A 23,239-nucleotide genomic window follows, 5' to 3' on the forward strand; every position below is an offset into this window, starting at 1 on the left:
GGCCTCGGGTTTCCGTTCGCCGTGTTGCAGCTGCGGTCCAAATGACGCCAACGTCCACGTATCGTCTCATGCGCCAGAGTTTACACCTCTATCCGTACAAAATTCGAACGCGGCAACCCCTCAGCGCCGCTACCATTGCTGCACGAGAGACATTCGCTAACGATATAGTGCACAGGATTGATGACGCCGATATGCATGTGGGCAGCATTTGGTTTACTGACGAAGCTTATTTTTACCTGGACGGCTTCGTCAATAAACAGAAATGGCGCATATGGGGAACCGAAAAGCCCCATGTTGCAGTCCCATCGTCCCTGCATCCTCAAAAAGTACTGGTCTGGGCCGCCATTTCTTCCAAAGGAATCATTGGCCCATTTTTCAGATCCGAAACGATTACTGCATCACGCTATCTGGACATTCTTTGTGAATTTGTGGCGGTACAAACTGCCTTAGACGACACTGCGAACACCTCGTGGTTTATGCAAGATGGTGCCCGGCCACATCGCACGGCCGACGTCTTTAATTTCCTGAATGAATATTTCGATGATCGTGTGATTGCTTTGGGCTATCCGAAACATACAGGAGGCGGCGTGGATTGGCCTCCCTATTCGCCAGACATGAACCCCTGTGACTTCTTTTTGTGGGGACACTTGAAAGACCAGGTGTACCGCCAGAATCCAGAAACAATTGAACAGCTGAAGCAGTTCATCTCATCTGCATGTGAAGCCATTCCGCCAGACACGTTGTCAAAGGTTTCGGGTAATTTCATTCAGAGACTACGCCATATTATTGCTACGCATGGTGGATATGTGGAAAATATCGTACTATAGAGTTTCCCAGACCGCAGCGCCATCTGTTGTTGAAAATTGTAACTACTGTAATTTCGAAAGTTTGTCTGCCTGAAAATGTACTGTTGTCCCAAGCATATTGCAACAAACGGTGTATTTCTATCGCTGCTCGTTTAGTTTTTATTGCCGTTTCAAATATACCGGTCATTTTTGAAACACCCTGTAGATGCAGATGTAGACTTTATTGTTGTAGATGACAAAGGGCGACCGTATCGAACAGCACATATGGAGCAGCTCTTGAAATGAGATGATAGAACCCGAATGGACTGCTCTGCCTGTTAATTCCCATCGAGCACGTGTGGGTCACGTTGGAAGACGTACTGCAGCTCGTACACCGCCGGCAGCAGCGACCATTCAGCGCTTGTCAGCCGCTATCGTGTAGGAATGGAACGCCCTGCCACAAGAAAGCCATACCAGCTTTAGAGCCAGCATGGGGGTAATTTGCCGCTGGTGCTCATCACACACTCCATTAAGAACCATGTTCCGCGATTTTTAATGTCCCGTGTGCAATCATGAATCGTGGTGATCTCGGTGTAATTCTTGTCCTTCAATAAAAGAGACTTTTCTGTTCACCTCATGGCTTATTTGTTTCAGTTACCTTCTTTAGTATTCTGTAGCAGCTCATTATACACTACTGGCCATTAAAACTGCTACACCACGAAGATCACGTGCTACAGACGAGAAACTTAACCGAAAGGAAGAAGATGCCGTGATATGCAAATGATTAGCTTTTCAGAGCATTCACACAAGGTTAGCGCCGGTGGCGACATCTACAACGTGCTGACGTGAGGAAAGTTTCCAACCGATTTCTCATACAAAATCAGCAGTTGACCGGCGTTGCCTGGTCGAAAGTTGTTGTGATACCTCGTGTAAGGAGGAGAAATGTGTACCATCACGTTTCCGACTTTGATAAAGGTCGGATTGTAGCCTATCGCGATTGCGATTCATCGTATCGAGACATTGCTGCTCGCGTTAATCGAGATCCAACGACTGTTAGCAGAATATGGAATCGGTGGCTTCAGGAGGAACGCTGTACTGGATCCCAACGGCCTCGTATCACTAGCAGTCGAGATGACAGGCATCTTATCAGCATGGCTGTAACGGATCGTGCAGCCACGTCAAGATGGGGACGTTTGCAAGACAACAACGGTCTGCACGAACAGTTCGACGACGTTTGCAGCAGCAAGGACTATCAGCTCGGAGACCATGGCTGCAGTTACCCTTGACGTTGCATCGCAGACAGGAGCGCCTGCGATGGTGTACTCAACGACGCAACCTGGGTGCATGAATGGCAAAACGTCATTTTTTCGGATGAATCCAGGTTCTGTTTACAGCATCATGATCTTCGCATCCCTGTTTGGCGACATCGCGGTGAACGCACATTGGAAGCGTGTATTCGTCATCGCCATACTGGAGTATCACACGGCGTGATGGTATGGGGTGCCACTGGTTACACGACTCGGTCACCTCCTGTTCGCATTGACGGCACTTTGAACAGTGGACGTTACATTTCAGATGTGTTACGACCCGTGGCTCTACCCTTCATTCGATTCCTGCGAAACCCTACATTTTAGCAGGATAATGCACGACCGCATATTGCATGTCCTGTACGGGCCTTTCTGGATACAGAAAATGTTCGACTGCTGCCCTGGCCAGCACATTCTCCATATGTCTCACCAATTGAAAACGTCTAGTCAATGGTGGCCGAGTACTGGCTCGTCACAACACACCAGCCACTACTCTTGATGAACTGTGGTATCGTGTTGAAGCTGCATGGGCAGCTGTACCTGTACACGACGTCCAAGCTCTGTTTGACTCAATGCCCAAGTGTATCGTGGCCGTTATTACGGCCAGAGGTGGTTGTTCTGGGTACTGATTTCTCAGGATCTATGCACCCAAATTGCATGAAAATGTAATCACATGTCAGTTCTAGTTATTTGTCGAATGAATACTTGTTTATCACCTGCATTCTTCTTGGTGTAGCAATTTCAATGGCCAGTAATGTATGAACGGTCAAAGTTTCATCGAGCTATGTCATTTGGCAGTGGCACATCACGCGAAACTTACTTTCGTCCAAGGACAAATGTGGAGGAAAATACATTCTTGTGTTAAACAAATATGTCTCCAAGAGATTAAAGGTAAAATAGGAAAAATTGACGCTATTATGTGGAACATACTGCTTGATATGCGGTGCAACTGAAGTTTGAAAATGCGCATCGACGTACATTTTATAAGACTTTGACTTTCTAATTACCTTTGTTTCTGTAATTTAAGTTTCGTCGTAAACCAATCAAGCAAGAAAACTGGAATTTCACAGTTTACATCTGCATGAGAGGATGCTTAAACGTGTGGAACAGATTGCTCTGAAATTAATTTTTCGGTTTTGTGTTACCCTGGACAGTTCTGTTTTTCCCAAATTGTAAAGGAGAACTTTTCGCAGGAAAAAGATAACGTGCTGCACAGGACTATCCCTTAAGTAATTCTTCAGAACGGTGCCAAGTTTTAGGAAGTTACCTTTCATATTTCCTGAGAAATGGTACATTACAGCTGAAAAAAGTCAGTTAGCAATTAGTGTTAAGGTTTTTATTTCAATTTTTGACAATATTGCTGTACCTCTAGTGACTAATGCTGTCCATATCCCCAATCTTTATTCTTTTCTTCGTCTTCCTGGAGTAATCCCTTCTCCTGGCTCCTTTGCCTAGCCAACTTTTACATTTCTTTTCTTCTGCTGCCTGAGCTTTGTCCAGTCGCACTTAAGTGATGCTACTGAGTATCTTCAGTGTGAATGCATCTGGATGGATGCCTAGTCTCTGCAAGCACTTAATCCTACCCACATTTCCAGTACTGAACACTAGACAGGCATCACATCCAGTTTTCTTCACAACAATTGAGGACACAAACATTGGCTTTGGACAACGTGATTGTAGCTCTTATTTGCATTATCTGTTTTCCCATGTAGACATTTTTTCAGCAGTTCAGAATTGGCTAGGTACCTAAAAGTTGGTTCTAACCTAAATCCACTGGGAAACTCGTCTTTGGCACTGTACACAGCACATCAGTTCGTTCACTAAGTGACTTTGTCGAAAATTCTTCTTCACAAGTAGGAGCAGCATCTGTAACACAGTTATTTAAATTTCCTGTACCTTTTACATGAGAAATTCGATATTTCCTCACTTTGTTGAATGTGTGTCCACTGTTACGACCCATCTCGAGCAAAATAGGTTGATGTATATATACTAAAAACTGAAATAAGTTTGTAGCACGTACTACAATTAAAAAAAAACACATTATAAATAAACAAGCATAGATAATCTTTGTCACAGCTTTCTAGACTCATCTGCAATTCGTTTCGATTGTCTGAACGAAAAATTAACGCACAAAAATTTTTCAGCGTAGAGAATGTGTGGATCACAGCATAGAAAGAGGGGGCGTGGCAGAAGCAGACGCCCAAACAAACCTTTTTAATACATATCTCTAGCCGGAATTCGCACATGAAACTTTGGGATGTTATTCTTAAAGAACCAGTCTAATAAATTACGCAACAACAACAAAAATCGAATTTTTCGCAATTTTGTCCTACATCTGCCCTTAAGTTTTGCACAACAGTGTCCATCTTGCGAAAGACCACGAAGGCAAGATTAGAGAGAATCCAACTGACATGGAGGCTTACCAACGCTCGCTCATCCGTCGAACTATTCGAACCATAAAGTGGTTTGAGGAATTAAGTTCAAGGTGTACAAACCATTTGTGTGAACCGAGACCGAAATGTACAACAAAAAATTGCGTAAGTCCTCATGGCTCTATTTCGTAACTGTACAGCAGATTAAGACACCACAGAAATATCCAATTTTTTTTTCTGTATTTACTAACCGCAGCGAATTACCACTAAGTGATTCCATTAGCTATATGGCGCAACCGATGTTATGCGTAAACTCTGATCAAGCACAGGTTCGGTAACGATTCTCAATTACTGCGACCGCCATGTCCACCAAGTATAATGTTTGTGCTAATAACGGGCTATTCGGCAGCGGAAGATATTCGGGTGCGGTACGGATGGTATTTAGTCCACATTTACGCTGTTGCGGACAAGATTGTCACAAGCCATCACGTGCTCTGCTTCGGTATTGGCCCATTAGTACGTGCCGGAAGGGGCTTATCTGTAGGTGAACTTAAGTCATCAGCGTCTCCCGCAATTTTAACTCCAACCGTAAGTGATGTCTTCAATGTCTTGAAGCTGTCAAAACAATTTGGAGTGGCGAAATGGGTCTCCTATCTGCTTAAATACACGGTACGCTTTATAAAGAGTCTGGAACTCTTAATAACAACGTAAATACATGGATCAGCAGTGAGATTACAGATACGAGGATGGACTGATAATTATGTTAGTAAATAATTGTAAACTTTAACGTTTCTCTTTGTTGCTTCCGTCGGAAAACAGTTGGGAATTTGTGAGTTAGCTACGTTGTAAACGCTTTGTTCCGCTGTAACTATTTTCGGCGATACTTCTCTGTTTATTGCGTGTTTTTATTCTCAACCAAAAAGTTTCGAGGGTGAGTAAATGAAAAGCAGATAAAAGTTAAGACTGTGATCTTACAGGATAAGGTTCTCTACATTTTCTGACTACAATTGAATATAGCACACAGAACGTAAACGCAATGATGTGAAAGGACTTGTATGGGATGTTGTTCGAGTTCCACCTTCTTCGGTCTTGGCGGGCCATCAAACACCCATTCTGCACTTTGTGGTTTGTGATGGCTTCCTATTGATATCGTAACTTGCGATGATTTTCTTCAGAAAAGTATTGTCCGCGTTTTTCATTCTGTAATAGAACCTACTGAAAAATAATCCACAGCCTCCAAAGATGTGAGATGATGCCGTCGACCATAGATACTAGTAGACTGGCCTTGCTGTGCAGAAGCTATAGGGCTGGTGTGGCTCCAACATAAAAACACGTGACTGTTGGCAAAACGTGGCGGGATTTCAAATGAGCGGTCTGCCATCCTGTGTTTGTATCGTATTTTACCCACATTTCTCAACTGACTGCCAAACGCTTCCAACAAAAATTACTTTTTTATTTGCGAAAAATTATGTCAGAACTACATTTGACCTGGATTTGTTCACAGTACCATTTATAAAATCTAAAAAATATATCGAAGGCCCCTCTGGTGGGCAGTGGGACTAAATTACTATACACTATCAGTTAAAGTAAAATGTCGTTAAAATTCTTAAACAGTAAGAGTGGGCTCGTGTCAAAACTTTAAATATTGGATTCGCCGCGTTTTGAGCTCTAGTCACTTATAAAAGAAAATGGGATATAGGAATTATGTCAACTATAGGTCCCAAAATTGTCGACTTTAGGAGCAGGTCCATTTTAGAGTATCAATTTTATGTGCACTTCAAAGGTTCAGTTCCTACTATTTTTACAAAAGTTTAAACTATCAGTTTAGAAAAATATTTTAGATGAAAGGTGAGACTGAAGTTTCAGAAAATAATTTTGGAACCTACATTTATTTAATAGTATTAGAAGGTAGAAAAAAATGCTCTTCATGTGTCGACTATAGGTGCTCTTACCTTATTATAATCTCACTTGTATATACAAAAAGGCGCCTATGTGCAGAGGGCTTAAAGTTTTTCCGTTTCAGGGCCTGTATCCAAAGCTGTCTTCGGTTTTCATCCTTAGAGAACCTATGAGTAGGAACGAGAAACACTTATACTTACTTCTGTAACGGAATTATCACAGATACTTTCCAAAATGTAGTATGAGTCTGACTTTACAGGCATCACTTTCAACACTTTAATTTACGTGATACTCTATTTCAAATGTAAAAGACATATAAAAGTCACTTCAGCAGATTTCAATAAACGCATCTGCATTATCATAGAAACACACGTGAAATGTAATGCCATTTCCCCCGCCAAAACGCTGAGTACAGCCAGAAGCGCAACACGAAACAACCATGTTTTGCCAACATTCACGTGACTTTAGCCCAGAGATGTTGGAGCCACGAAAATGACGTCAAGGCCAGTCTATTATATTTATGGTCGAAGGATGATGCAGAAATTATAATCTCTGCGTAATACTTTCGTTATGTTTCTGTTTTAAAACAAAAGATAGGTCTAGCTTGTTCAAAGACCTTGTAAAAAATAACTAGACTCACTGATGGCGCTGCAGTCGCGGGATAATTTGAACCTTCGGCTGGTTGTAGTCTGATGTGTTGTGTAGTACTGTTGTTTATGAAGACCCTGATTCAACGTTGTATATTTGTTGGGACGTACATACAGTATTTGTTACTCGTAATTCTACTGTCTGTACGTTCCAATCAAAAGAAGTACAATGGTGAAGAGTCGTGCAGCGATTAATTGTACAAATAAATTCGAGAAAGGAACGAATATTACATTTCACAGGTAAGTGAATATTTTAAGTTGTTTTGTATGTCAGTGCACTTGCTTAATAAATGTTTTTGTAACACGGTATTAGTATAATGTCTGTGCATCTATTTGCAGGTTTCCTTTCTCAAAACCGCAGCTGTTACAAAAATGGTTACACGCTGTCAGGAGGCAACATTTCCGACCGACAGAATACCATTTTATATTTTCTGATCATTTTGAAGAAAGTTGGCTGATCTGTAGTGTTTTCATGGTCTAGGTTAGGTTGAAACTTGATAATTTGGTCGTGAGTTGCCAAAGCACTATGCCATATATAACGCACTTCTCGTCATAAAATCTAAAGCAGAAAATATCTATTAATATAGTGGGCAAATCTTCGAGTATTTTGATGCATTTTGCGTACATCTATCGTAAATGAACTACGAAAAATGCTAGGGGTCCAGTACGTAACTTTTAGCTACGGCAGATTCCATGTAGTACGTAAGATAAAGTCATTAACAGTGACTAGTTGCTGTTTGTTCATAAATTAAAAAGTGTATTGTAGTAACGTATTTAAATGAGGCATTATGTTTGTGACCTAACTCAAGGGAAGGCATTTTATAACCAAAAGCGATGTATAAATATTCGAACTCCGCGCGTCAGTTTACCACTCTAATGGCCGCCGGCCAGCTATTCAATTTGTCCGCTCTTCACAGTCGACCACTCGTGCGGTTGTGGGGGCCTGAGCTTGTTCGACCGATTATCAAGCATTGATCATCAGTGTGGGAGCCTTACTGAATAGGACTGATAGGAGAGATAGAGAAGATCCAACGAAGGGCGGCGCATTTCGTGACGGGATCGTTGAGCCGTTGCAGGAGCGTTACTGAAATGCTTAACAAACTCCACTGGCAGACGTCACAAGAGAGGCGATGTGCATCGCGGAAAGGTGTACTATTGAATTTTCGAGAGCTGTTTCCGGGAAGAGTCTGACAACATATTACCTCCTCGCACATACGTCTCGCGTACTGACCACCACGAGAAAATTCGAGAAATTAGAGTTAATACAAGGGCTGATCGACGCTCATTCATCCCACGCGCCATTCGCGAATCAAACGGGGCAGTGCAGATCACTTTACGGTAGCAGAAGTACCCTCCACCACAACATTAGCTGGCTTAAGGAGTATGATGTAGACGTAGATGTAGCTCAGCTCTTCTTGTATCAATCGCTTACTTCTTTGCGACTTTTCTGTTTTTTTTTTCACAGAAGTCAGAAGAAGATGCTGTTATACAATTTAGATTAATTCAAAGCTGTTTTACTTTTGTTAATATCACTAATATCTCCTGAGTAGTAGAACAGGGAGAGTTCTGTGTGATTTTGTGGTGCGCTGACGTTGTCGATGATGTCCTGAGTTTTCCCCATCCCCGCCCCACTCCGTCTGATAAAGGCAAATGGCTCTGAGCACTATGGGACTTAACATCTGAGGTCATCAGATTCCTAGAACTAGGAACTTCTTAAACCTAACTAACCTAAGGACATCACACACATCCATTCCCAAGGCAGGATTCGAACCTGCGACCGTAGCGGTCGCGCGGTTCCAGACTGAAGCGCCTAGAACCGCTCGGCCTCACCGGCTGGCTGAGAAAGGCCAATCACCGTATGTATAAAATCGCCGGAATTCATAATTCATGAGAAATTCAAAATTTTTGCAAAGGAAGGAGGTTGGTTGTCGTAAGTATAAACTGGCCGGAAATTAAAAGTGGTTGCGCTGTCACAATGGCTGGCTTGAAATGCTGGGAGAGGGAGTCTGAGAATACTGGCGCAGTCTTGCTATGACATCACAATACAAGACGGCGATGCCAGACTGCGGACCTGTATAAAATATGGCTGGCATAAGATGGCCAACCTGGATTAAACATGCCTGACATGAAATTCTGGTGCGGTCTTAAGACGACATTAAAACCCAAGACTTGGAACAATGGTGTATAGTCTTGCTATGACGTTGGTGGTGGAATACTGAGGGAGGAAATTCAAGACTGCATACTTGCCTCAGTAGGGGATGACAATTAGTGAACTATACTAAATAAAATCGTCATAATTTCCGAATGATTTGCGTTAGAAACTTCAAATTTCACTGTTGGCCTCGGGGCATGACGGGAATTAGTATGTGCTTCCGTGTGGTTTGGTTTAGCGACGAAGCACGCTTTCATTTGGATGGGTTCGTCATTAAGGGGCTCCGGAACGCCCTATACTTGCAATGTTAAAATAACGCTTATAAATTACATCTTTCCTCACAAAGTATTTGAGGTAGGAAGTTGAACTTTTTACAGATTATTTATTGGAATATGGGCTACAACTTAACACAGGGATTTTACAAAATTTTAGTTCAGTTATTAAAGACGATTTTTTTTTCAATTGTAATGAAAATTCACATTTTTTTGCAATTTTTTATTTATATATTCAAAAATATGCAGTTTTTTGGAAAAAGGCTGTGTTAAATTATGCGGAAGGTACGGTGTAACATTTACTGAAAGTTTGAAACAAATATATTTGGAAGATCCTTAGAAAACATGTAATTAGTATGAGAAAATAAAAGTTTTGGGAATCGAGCGACAAAGATTGGATTAACTTTTTAGTGCATTCCAGGTCCATAGGATGGATTATCTTCATCCTCTGCAAACTCCTCCTCCAGCTTCCTCTTGTTCCTCCTCCTGTTTACTCTTGCTTGTATTTCTAGACTCTTTACAGCCCTGTCTGCAGCCCGAAGGCGCTCCTTGTCTAAAGCAAGCATCGCTCGTACCATGTTAGAATGTTATCATTTACAGTAATAACACATACCTTTGCCTTTCCAACATTTCTCCTTTTCTTAAAAGCCTTCAGAGGATTTCTAATAACTTTACTTTTACTCATTATTATACTTCAACAAAACAGAGACTCAAGAAACAGAATTAATTACGAATATTTGCGAGATAACGACAGAGTAAATAAACATGAAACAATCGACAATCACACCAGCGATATATATTGAACCATCACAGGTTAGCCACAACACATACTTTATCTCACATCACTAAAATGTACCTGATGAACACGGACGTTAATAATAACACCATTTGACAGCAGTTTAACAGCGCCACAGTGGGTCACGCCTATGTAGAACACATTTTTAAAAAAATTAAAAATAGTTGTAGTCTTCGGAATTGAATAAATTATATATCTATTAAAAGGTAATAGTCTGCAGATTCAGAAAACGCAAAAAAGTAAAAGTTGAACTTTTCATGATTTTGAGCCTTTCCGGGGCCCCTTAAGCCAAACTGGCGCATTTGGGAGGCTCAGAATCCGCATTTCGCGATCGAGAAGTCTCTTCACCCTCGATGGGGGACTGCGTTGTGTGCAGTGTCCAGTCACGGAATGATCGGTGCGATATTCCTTGATAGCACGGGGACTACCGAATGGTACGTGAAAGTTTTGGAAGATGATTTCATTCCCATTATCCAAAGGGGCCCTGATTTCGACACGAAATAATTCATGCCAGACGGAGCTCGACCCCGTCGAAGCAGGAGAGTGTTCCATGTCCTGAAGGCGCACTTTGGGGCCGCATTTTGGGTACCCAGAAGCCACTGGCGTGGGCGTCGGTTGGCCGCCATACTCTCCGGATCTGAACACATACTGTGGTGTCACCGCCAGACACCACACTTGCTAGGTGGTAGCTTTAAATCGGCTGCGGTCCATTAGTACATGTTGGACCCGCGTGTCGCCACTGTCAGTAATTGCAGACCGAGCGCCACCACACGGCAGGTCTAGAGAGACGTACTAGCACTCGCCCCAGTTGTACGGACGACTTTGCTAGCGGCTACACTGACGAAGCCTTTCTCTCATTTGCCGAGAGATAGTTAAAATAGCCTTCAACTAAGTCCATGGCTACGACCTAGCAAGGCGCCATTAACCATTTTTATAGAGAGTCTCACTTGTATCATCCAGAATGCTGTATACAAATGATGGATTAAAGTTAAGTATTCCAGCAGCTACGTACTTTTCTTTATAGCATTCATTACGTATCCTGTTTCAGACCTAACGCCAGCCGGCGTGTGTAAACGCGTGCCTTTCGGTTACCCGTCACTGTGGACTGGCTGTCTTGTCAGTCCACAACACATACGACCCCTTTTTGAGGGGCTATATTAAAGACATAGCACACAGTAACAATTCCAAAACCAGCGGTGAGCTGAAAACAACCATTCAGGAGGACATCGACAGCATCGATGTTCCCACACTTCAGAGGGTCATTCAGAATTTCGCTATTCGTCTGCGCCACATCATCGCCAATGATGTAGTGACGTTGAATGGAGTGTGTGCACGCCGTAGTTTATAATTAATTTACGTTTTTTCATTTAGTCCAATAATTGTCACTATACATATATGGTAATTCATTGATAGTGACCGGGACAAATATCTCACGAAATAAGAACCAAACGAAAAAACTACAAAGAACGAAACTCGTCTAGCTTGAAGGGAGAAACCAGATGGCGCTATGGTTGCCCCGCTAGATGGCGCTGCTATATGTCAAACAGATATGAACTGCGTTTTTTAAAATAGCAAACCCCATTTTTATTAGATATTCGTGTAGTACGTAAAGACATATGAATCTTTTAGTTCGACCACTTTTTTCGCTTTGTGATCAATGGCACTGTAATAGTCACAGACGTATAAGTACGGACGGTATTTGCTTCGTGATACATTACGCGTGCTAAAATGGACCGTTTACCAATTGAGGAAAAAGTCGATATCGTATTGATGTATGGATGTTGTGATCAAAATGCCCGACGAGCGTGTGCTATGTATGCTGCTCGGTATCCTGAACGACATCAACCAAGTGTGCGGACCGTTCGCCGTATAGTTACGTTATTTAAGGAAACAGGAAGTGTTCAGCCACATGTGAAACGTCAACCAGAAGTGTTGAGCCACATGTGAAACGTCAACCACGACCTGCAACAAATGATGATGCCCAAGTAAGCGTTTTACCTGCTGTCGCGGCTATTCCGCACATCAGTAGCAGATAAATTGCGCGAGAATCGGCAATCTCAAAAACGTCGGTGTTGAGAATGCTACCGGTACATCAACATCGATTGCACCCGTACCATATTTCTATGCACCAGGAATTGCATGGCGACGACTTTGAACGTCGTGTACAGTTCTGCCACTGGGCACAAGAGAAATTACGGGACGATGACAGATTTTTTGCACGCGTTCTATTTAGCGACGAAGCGTCATTCACCAACAGCGTTAACGTAAACCGGCATAACAAGCACTATTGGGCAACGGAAAATCCACGGTGGCTACGACAAGTGGCACATCAGCGACATTGACGGGTTAATGTATGGTGCGGCATTATAGGAGGAACGATAATTGGCCCCAATTCTATCGATGGAAGTCTAAATGGTGTAGTGTATCCTGATTTCCTACGTAATGTTCTACCGATGTTACTACAAGATGTTTCACTGCATGACAGAATGGCGATCTACTTCCAACATGATGTATGTCCGGCACATAGCTCGCGTGCGGTTGAAGCGGTATTGAATAGCATATTTCATGACAGGTGGATTGTTCGTCGAAGCACCATACCGTGGCCCGCACGTTCACCGGATCGGACGTCCCAGGATTTCTGTCTGTGGGGAAAACTCTATAATCAGTTATTAAATAATAAATACCTAAAATAAAAATTATAGTTCTAGAAAAGAGTAAAGAAAAAAAACTCAAAGAACAAATACAAAATAAATTCACGGCCTAAGAAGTTGAAGAATATTTGCTATCGTGATCCACCTGCAACGCCTGACAACATGCGTCAGCGCATTGTCAATGCATGTGCTTACATTACGGAAAGCGAACTACTCTTTCTTGAGGAGAATGTCGTTACACGTATTGCCAAATGCATTGAGGTTGACGGACATAATTTTGAGCATTTGTTGCATTAATGTGGTATTTACAGGTAATCACGCTGTAACAGCATGCGCTCTCAGAAATGATAAGTTCACAAATGTACATGTATCACAATGGAACAACCGAAATAAAATGTTCAAACGTACCTACGTTCTGCATTTCAATTTAAAAAACCTACCTGTTACCAACTGTTCGTCTAAAATTGTGAGCCATACGTTTGTGACTGTTACAGCGCCATCTATCACAAAGCGAAGAAAGTAGTCCAACTAAAATATTCATATTTCTTTACGTACTACACGAACGTGTAATAAGAAATGGGGGTTCCTATTTTAAAAACGCAGTTGATATCCGTTTGACCTATGGCAGCGGCATCTAGCTGGCCAACCATAGCACCATCTGATTTCCCCCTTAAAGCTAGACAAGTTTCGTTCTTTGTAGTTTTTTCGTTTGATGCTTATTTCGTGAGATATTTGGCCCGGTCACGATCAATGGATCAACCTGTATATCGTTCAGGGCCTACACACAACCGTTTACCATCAGGAGGGCGAATGTGCATCACTTCACTTTCAGTTTCCACCCAGTTTGAATAAGTGTATGCACACGTTTCTATGTGTGTTTGCATGTGGAGGTTACGGATCATCACTGCTGCTCGCTGGCTTCCCTAGCATTCCCTAATGAGTGGACTTGGCTGGAACAGTTCCTTAGTGCTTCTGTACAGTAACCATCCCAACACATTCCTTACCGATCAGACTTGGCTGGAACATCCCTCTAGTGCTTCTCAATCCCAGCAATCTTCCCTGATTCCCACTGCTGTCACCGAGATTAAGGAACAAGTTTTTCATTTCTCCTGTCATTTTAACTCAGCACCCTCATAGCTTATGCAACAAGGCAAGCTTTTGGGCTGTGTCTTCCGATGTCGGTCGTTGTTCGTGGTTACCAGCCGTGGATGGATTTCTCAATAATGGACCCTGCGAATGCAGAAAAGGGACTTCACCGCGACCTGGTATTTGTTTTTGCTTCAGCAACAATGAATTCAAATGGTTCTGTTCTCTGTGTGTGAAATATTATGGGACTTAACTGCTAAGGTCGTCAGTCCCTAAGCTTAAGAACAAACACACATACCCATGCCCGAGGGAGGACTCGAACCTCCGCCGGGACCAGCCGCACAGTCCATGATTGTAGCGCCTGAGACCGTTCGGCTAATCCCGCGCGGCTTCAAATGGTTCAAATGGCTCTAAACACCATGGGACTTAACATCTGAGGTCAACAGCCTCCTAGACGTAGAACTACGTAAACCTAACTAACATAAGGACCTAACATACACCCATGCCCAAGGAAGGAATCGAACCTGCAACCGCAGCAGCCTCGTGGTTCCGGACTGAAGCGCCTAGAACTGCTGGGCAACAGCGGCCGGCAACAATGAGTTATTACTATCCTACTCCCTGCAGTTGTTTTAAACATAGCACGTGCAGAGATCAACTTAGAACAGGGAGTGTGGCTGCGGTCATATCCTGCACTTTGCATGAGGTTGTTGAATCAACAGTATGCATGTGACATATCTGTGCACGGATCTGTAACCAGTGCGACTACGGTGGGAGTTAGAGGAACTGCAGTCAGGAGAAGCAGTAGCCAGGAATTCTTCGTGCACCTCAGAGGGAGAAACTTTCGCTCCCAGTTTGGTGTTACAGATACAATGTGGATAGAACAAACATTTAGTTAGCACTGACCACACATTTCTGAGGGAAAAATCAGCTGAGCAAAACAAGTAGATCGGCAGGGAGGGCTTGACCTGCACAAACATCTTTTGTGTCAGACATCGTAATGTCAGTAATTCTTGGATACTGACGTCATACAGCCTGTCCCAGTATCTCAGTTAAGATGCAATGTTGGACATACATGGTGTTTCAAAAATGACCGGTATATTTGAAACGGCAATAAAAACTAAACGAGCAGCGATAGAAATACACCGTTTGTTGCAATATGCTTGGGACAACAGTACATTTTCAAGCAGACAAACTTTCGAAATTACAGCAGCTACAATTTTCAACAACAGATGGCGCTGCGGTCTGGGAAACTCTATAGTACGATATTTTCCACATATCCACCATGCGTAGCAATAATATGGCGTAGTCTCTGAATGAAATTACCCGAAACCTTTGACAACGTGTCTGGCGGAATGGCTTCACATGCAGATGAGATGTACTGCTTCAGCTGTTCAATTGTTTCTGGATTCTGGCGGTACACCTGGTCTTTCAAGTGTCCCCACAGAAAGAAGTCACAGGGGTTTATGCCCGGCGAATAGGGAGGCCAATCCACGCCGCCTCCTGTATGTTTCGGATAGCCCAAAGCAATCACACGATCATCGAAATATTCATTCAGGAAATTAAAGACGTCGGCCGTGCGATGTGGCCGGGCACCATCTTGCATAAACCACGAGGTGTTCGCAGTGTCGTCTAAGGCAGTTTTTACCGCCACAAATTCACGAAGAATGTCCAGATAGCGTGATGCAGTAATCGTTTCGGATCTGAAAAATGGGCCAATGATTCCTTTGGAAGAAATGGCGGCCCAGACCAGTACTTTTTGAGGATGCAGGGACGAGGGGACTGCAACATCGGGCTTTTCGGTGCCCCATATGCGCCAGTTCTGTTTATTGACGAAGCCGTCCAGGTAAAAATAAGCTTCGTCAGTAAACCAAATGCTGCCCACATGCATATCGCCGTCATCAATCCTGTGCACTATATCGTAAGCGAATGTCTCTCGTGCAGCAATGGTAGCGGCGCTGAGGGGTTGCCGCGTTTGAATTTTGTACGGATAGATGTGTAAACTCTGGCGCATGAGACGATACGTGGACGTTGGCGTCATTTGGACCGCAGCTGCAACACGGCGAACGGAAACCCGAGGCCGCTGTCGGATCACCTGCTGCACTAGCTGCGCGTTGCCCTCTGTGGTTGCCGTACACGGTCGCCCTACCTTTCCGGCACGTTCATCCGTCACGTTCCCAGTCTGTTGAAATTTTTCAAACAGATCCTTTATTGTATCGCTTTTCGGTCCTTTGGTTACATTAAACCTCCGTTGAAAACTTCGTCTTGTTGCAACAACACTGTGTTCTAGGCGGTGGAATTCCAACACCAGAAAAATCCTCTGTTCTAAGGAATAAACCATGTTGTCTACAGCACACTTGCACGTTGTGAACAGCACACGCTTACAGCAGAAAGACGACGTACAGAATGGCGCACCCACAGACTGCGTTGTCTTCTATATCTTTCACATCTCTTGCAGCGCCATCTGTTGTTGAAAATTGTAACTACTGTAATTTCGAAAGTTTGTCCGCCTGAAAATGTACTGTTGTCCCATGCGTATTGCAACAAACGGTGTATTTCTATCACTGCTCGTTTAGTTTTTATTGCCGTTTCAAATATACCGGTCATTTTTGAAACACCCTGTATATGCATGTCTGAAGGATGTTTGCATAGTAATTTGGAATAACACGGTCAGTGCAATACCGTATTTATTGGCCGACACCGGGCAAGAGGCTTTCAAGTAAGATGTCTGCCCCGTGTGGGAACAGACATATTGGATGTTGGAGAACAGGTTGTGGACACATGGCTGACGGCGTATGGGAGTTTGGGTCTCGCTGTGAGTCATGCTCGGACAGCCAAATGGTAAGGCGATTGCTCGCTATAAGCAGAAAATCCAGGTTGGTGCCCCAATCAGGAATGAAATGTCGTTGTCATCGATCCATTACACAGGTGATGGTTGGCCACACTCGTAACTGCGAATACACGTCTTGTATTTCATAACGGCTGAAGAAGTGACTTCGCACCATAATCCGGAATCACACACGCACTTCAATACCGCTAACTTTGTGCTCCAACAAACACTTGAAAACACAATCGAAGAGCATTTGAGATATGACCACCAAACACTTCCTGAATCATATTTCAGATTAATAGTCGCACAGGTTCACCCCAAGTGAATGCTTAAAGTTACTTGGTACAGCCACAAAAATGGTTCAAATGGCTCTGAGTACTATGCGACCTAACTTCTCAGGTCATCAGTCGCCTAGAACGTAGAACTAATTAAACCTAACTAACCTAAGGACATCACACACATCCATGCCCGAAGCAGGATTCGAACCTGCGACCGTAGCGGCCGCTCGGTTCCAGACTGTAGCGCCCAGAACTGCACGGCCACTCCAGCCGGCGGTACAGCCACATATTCGTTCTCTAGTTTCTGCATATGCTGACGGAATAGCAAAAGGGCTCGACTAGCAGTGAGAATCCAAGATTTGGAATGCTGGCACTAGCTCTATGACGTCACAATCCAGTTCAGACCTGTCGGACTGTTTATAATAGTGTAGAATTCTGGCATACTGTCCCAGGCTTGAAATACTGGAACATTTTCTATGACGTCAGAATCTAAGTTATGGAATACTGGCATTGTACATGAAAATGTGCTGTAACAGTTCATATGACAACATAATCGGCGAGCAGTTAAAATATGTCTATCGTAGATAGACTCTCCATGGCTATCCTTATTGCGCGCGCGCGCGTACACACACACACACACACACACACACACACACACACACACACACGCACACACACACACACCAGACGCCACACATTAAACTTCAGTTTTGATGTATTGTAAGGATGTTTGTACACCAAAAAGTGCTATAACAGTTCATGCAGAGGTGCGGGTCGCTTTGGCTCAGTTGGTATAGTACCATACTAGCATGCAGTAGGAGATTCAACAGATTCAAACACTAGACCCCCATAACGAATACAGATTGCAAAAGGGTCCCAAGTAACTGTAGGATTCTAGGCCAGCCGTACCGTAGCGACCAACACATTCTTTTGATGGATGGCAGAACAACTTTTCTTTTAACTCATAACGATTTTCGCTGTAGACATGCCTTGCAAATTTGATATCGATACAAACGGGATATTTAACTGCAACCATCCTTCTTATAAGCAGAGTGTGGTCTAATGTCTGGGCTGGGATTGCATTTTTAAGTGATTACTCGAATAAAAAAATAGTGTTTTACTTTGTACACTGCAGATCTAGCATTTCCAGCAACTTTCAAACCACTTCTCCCTGCAGAGTCCAGTCTTTATAACCGTCAAGAAAGAATTCTTTGCCATGAATTTCTACCAAGGTATTCTCAATTAACTTTATCAACGTTATACGATTGTTATTTGAGTGGTGTAACTGTGATGTAAGATTTTGATGAAATAATGTATACTGAAGCGCCAAACAAACTATTATAGGCATGCATATTCAAATACAGAGATATGCAGACAGGCAGAATACGGCGCTGCGGCCGGCAACGCCTATATAAGACAAGTGTGTGGCGCAGTTGTCAGATCGGATACTGCTCTACAATGGACGGTTATCAAGATTTAAGTGAGTTTTAACGTGGTGTTGTAGTTGACGCATGAGCGATGGGACATCTCCAATGTAGCGATGAATTGTGGATTTCCCCTACGACCATTTCACTAGAGTACCGTAAGTATCAGGAATCCGATAAAACATCGCCATGGTTGCGGCCGGTAAAAGATCCTTCAAGAACGGGACCAACGACGACTGAAGACAACCGATCAATGTGACAGAAGTGCAACCCTTTCTGCAAATACACTCCTGGAAATGGAAAAAAGAACACATTGACACCGGTGTGTCAGACCCACCATACTTGCTCCGGACACTGCGAGAGGGCTGTACAAGCAATGATCACACGCACGGCACAGCGGACACACCAGGAACCGCGGTGTTGGCCGTCGAATGGCGCTAGCTGCGCAGCATTTGTGCACCGCCGCCATCAGTGTCAGCCAGTTTGCCGTGGCATACGGAGCTCCATCGCAGTCTTTAACACTGGTAGCATGCCGCGACAGCGTGGACGTGAACCGTATGTGCAGTTGACGGACTTTGAGCGAGGGCGTATAGTGGGCATGCGGGAGGCCGGGTGGACGTACCGCCGAATTGTTCAACACGTGGGGCGTGAGGTCTCCACAGTACATCGATGTTGTCGCCAGTGGTCGGCGGAAGGTGCACGTGCCCGTCGACCTGGGACCGGACCGCAGCGACGCACGGATGCACGCCAAGACCGTCGGATCCTACGCAGTGCCGTAGGGGACCGCACCGCCACTTCCCAGCAAATTACGGACACTGTTGCTCTTGGGGTATCGGCGAGGACCATTCGCAACCGTCTCCATGAAGCTGGGCTACGGTCCCGCACACCGTTAGGCCGTCTTCCGCTCACGCCCCAACATCGTGCAGCTCGCCTCCAGTGGTGTCGCGACAGGCGTGGATGGGGGGACGAATGGAGACGTGTCGTCTTCAGCGATGAGAGTCGCTTCTGCCTTGGTGCCAATGATGGTCGTATGCGTGTTTGGCGCCGTGCAGGTGAGCGCCACAATCAGGACTGCATACGACCCAGGCACACAGGGCCAACACCCGGCATCATGGTGTGGGGAGCGATCTCCTACACTGGCCGTACACCACTGGTGATCGTCGAGGGGACACTGAATAGTGCACGGTACATCCAAACCGTCATCGAACCCATCGTTCTACCATTCCTAGACCGGCAAGGGAACTTGCTGTTCCAACAGGACAATGCACGTCCGCATGTATCCCGTGCCACCCAACGTGCTCTAGAAGGTGTAAGTCAACTACCCTGGCCAGCAAGATCTCCGGATCTGTCCCCCATTGAGCATGTTTGGGACTGGATGAAACGCCGTCTCACGCGGTCTGCACGTCCAGCACGAACGCTGGTCCAACTGAGGCGCCAGGTGGAAATGGCATGGCAAGCCGTTCCACAGGACTACGTCCAGCATCTCTACGATCGTCTCCATGGGAGAATAGCAGCCTGCATTGCTGCGAAAGGTGGATATACACTGTACTAGTGCCGACATTGTGCATGCTCTGTTGCCTGTATCTATGTGCCTGTGGTTCTGTCAGTGTGATCATGTGATGTACTGACCCCAGGAATGTGTCAATAAAGTTTCCCCTTCCTGGGACAATGAATTCACGGTCTTCTTATTTCAATTTCTAGGAGTGTAGCTGCAGATTTCAATGCTGGACCATCAAAAAATTTCAGCGTGCAAACCATTCAACGAAATATCGTCGATATGGGCTTGACACTGAAGGCCCACTGGTGTATCCTTGATGACTGCACGAAACAACGCTTTACGTCTCGCCTGCGTCCGTCAACACCGACACTGTACTGTTGATGACTGGACACATGTTTCCTGGTCGGACGAGTCTCGTTTCAAACTGTATTGAGCAGATGGACGTGGACCCTGCATGTCAGCAGAGGACTGTTCAAGCTAGTGGAGGCTTTTTAGTGTTGTGGGGAGTGTGATATGGGGCCCCTGATACGTCTAGATACGAATTTGACATGTGACACGTACGTAGGCATCTTTTCTGATCACCTAAAAATGGCTCTGAGCACTATGGGACTTAACTTCTCAGCTCATCAGTCCCCTAGAACTTAGAACTAATTAAACCTAACTAACCTAGGGACATCACACACATCCATGCCCGAGGCACGATTCGAACCTGCGACCGTAGCGGTTGCGCGGTTCCAGACTGTAGCGCCTAGAACCGCTCGGCCACAACGGCCGCCTTTCTGATCACCTGCATCCATTCGTGTCCACTGTGCACTCCGACGATCTTGGGCTATTCCATCAGGACAATGCGACACCTCACACATCCATAAATGCTACAGAGTGGCTCCAAAAACACTCTTCTGAGTTTAAACACTTCCGCTGGCCACCAAACTCCCCAGACATGAACATTGAGCATATCAGGGATGCCTTGCAGCGTGCTGTTCGGGAGAGATCTCCACCCCCTCGTACTCTTACGGTTTATGGACAGCCCTGTAGCATTCATGTTGCCAGTTCCCTCCACCACTACATCACTACTACTGCGGCTCGCGAGGGTCCTACACGATATGAGGCAGGTGTACCAGTTTCTTTATCTCTTCACTGTGATTTGAAAGAGCCACTTGTTACAAATATTTTATCAGCACGATTTTTTCTTTTTTCAGTGAAGTAGGCATTCAACATTGAAGAAGTTTTTAAAGAAATTTATATTATTACTTTTCAGTTCCGCATTTAGTAACATGTCTGCAAGTACTGAGCTTTGATTGAATATTTCTGAACCTTCATGTAAGTCCATTTGGTGTCCATTGTCCACTTTATGTAATATATGAAGATCATTCGCAGTATCATGGTAACTTGTGGGTGTAGTTAAATGAGCAACTGAGTCATACGTATTACCGTCGCTGAAAACCATGTTTTGGTTTGGGAAGTTTAGATAATACATCGAAAAACTTTAGATAAAGAGTTTAATCAGTTAATAGTTTAGTTTTATTGTTATTTGTCAATGTTAAATGAAGGAACTATCAACATACGGGAGAATCAGAGAGTATCTGATAAAGGTGCATATTTCCCTTGTTGAACATAAACATGTTAAAGTTTTCAATCGGGAACGAGGCTCGTGTAGGAGACACAACGTATTTGCGTACAGGAAAACATTCGATAGCAGCGTATGAGGGTATGGGGGTACTATATTTAAGAAATAGATTTCCAAAAACCTATTCCGCAAGAAATGGGTCTTGACCAGCCAGTTTCGACCCGACTCTGGTCTTTACATTTTGCAGATGTGTTGCTACGGGGCTTCTCTTTAGACTCGGTGACAGATGTAGAGAAAAATCTTTCTCTCGTCTTCATTGTTTCTGCTTCCACCCCCGCCATTTAAAGTATCTCTGTCCTTTGTACCTTCTGCGGCTTCGAGCGTCAAAGACTCGTCTACAACATCTTCCATTCGTTTTCTTACTTCCACTCGACGGTTATCATACATTTCCAGGAATATTAACCGGAGCTTTGAATGAAAGGCAGCAGCAAGTTAGCATTCTTTATCGTGTAACGGAGATCCAAACCTTTGATCTATGGCACTTAATATGGCAATGACTAAAACCACGCAAATTCACAAGACCCCATGCCTTTATATTCTTCAAATAAAAGTACAGTTTCTTCAATTGTCCTTGTTTCAAATTGTTAAGGAGGCTCAAAGTGTGAGCCCAAATTGTTGATTTTTTAAGCAAGTTCAGTTTACAAATATTTGCTCTCCTGATCTGGATATGAAGTTAACGTACTCACTTAAATGCGCCCACGAAATTTCATTACTTGTAAATGGAGAATCCGATACCATGATTTAGTTACCACAGTCGATCCAGCAACAAAAGTCAACACTTACGGCGAACTCAAAAAACAAATAACAATAAACAGCCCACCCCTATGTAATCTCGCTCGCACTCCATTGTTCACATCAATCGCCCGTACCTCGGCGTAGTCTCACACACACACACACACACACACACACACATACAGGACCCGAACTTATCAGAAGGTCGTTTCCGTTGGCAGCTCGTCATTTTTTTTCCGTAAATAGTAGGTGCCTAACTAAGGATTAACGGACTCACAGAAGGTAAACCGAACGAGGCGGCGCAGTGGTTAAGCATACTGGACTCAGCATTCGGAAGGACGACGGTTCAAACCCGCAACCGACCACCATGATTTAGGTTTTCCATCATTTCCATAAATCGCTTCAGGCAAATACTGGGATAGCTCTTTTGGAAGAGCACAGCCGACTTCTCTTCCCAGTCCTATGGCACCGATGACGTCGCTGTTTGGTCCCGTCTCCCAAATCAGCCGGCTCAAACAAACTTAACGGAAGTTAAGGAACCATTTAATGTTTTTTTTTTTAATTTAACTTAAAGGTATTTCTTATTCGAAAAGTTAACTAGGTTTATTAACGGTCGTTTGCCCAGCTACAGTTACCGAGTATAGCTGTTGGGATGTAAGCCACGCCAGTATCCAAAGATGATGATAAGCAAAGCCAATCATCATCATCATCATTTAAGACTGATTATGCCTTTCAGCGTTCAGTCTGGAGCATAGCCCCCCTTATACAGTTCCTCCATGATCCCCTATTCAGTGCTAACATTGGTGCCTCTTCTGATGTTAAACCTATTACTTCAAAATCATTCGTAACCGAATCCAGGTTCCTTCTCCTCGGTCTGCCCCGACTC

This window comes from Schistocerca cancellata, chromosome 10 (genome assembly GCF_023864275.1).
Source record: "Schistocerca cancellata isolate TAMUIC-IGC-003103 chromosome 10, iqSchCanc2.1, whole genome shotgun sequence".
In the NCBI taxonomy this organism is placed as follows: Eukaryota; Metazoa; Arthropoda; class Insecta; order Orthoptera; family Acrididae; genus Schistocerca; species Schistocerca cancellata.